A 441-nucleotide genomic window follows, 5' to 3' on the forward strand; every position below is an offset into this window, starting at 1 on the left:
TAGACGTTATCGAGCATGGCGCTGGTAATGCCAAGGTTGCAGGTTCGATCCCCATATGGAACAGCTGCATATTCCTGAAATTGCAGGGAGTTGAGCTAGATGATCCTAAGCGTCCCTTCCAACTCCACAATCCCATGATTTACTGCTGGAAGGGTAAGTCCGCGTTAAATAGGAAAGAGAAAGCGGGCGGGGCACGTTGAGGCCCAAGCTGCCATGGAGAAGCCTGGCGATCCCCTACCCCACTCCAAACACCGGGCAGAGTGCTGCCCTCACGTGTTTTTCTAAGAAGCCGGGCGCGGCGGGGGGGCTGATTCAGCTAAAATCCCGGTCGGGGGGTGGGGCTTGCGGGCTCCACTCCGCCCCTCCTCCCCACATGCGGAGCACCGCAGAGGCGGGCAACGCGTCACCTTTCGGCTCTCCCTCGCGGCCCGGGTGCCTGGA

Source organism: Podarcis muralis, chromosome 2, assembly GCF_964188315.1.
Source record: "Podarcis muralis chromosome 2, rPodMur119.hap1.1, whole genome shotgun sequence".
NCBI classification, from domain to species: Eukaryota; Metazoa; Chordata; class Lepidosauria; order Squamata; family Lacertidae; genus Podarcis; species Podarcis muralis.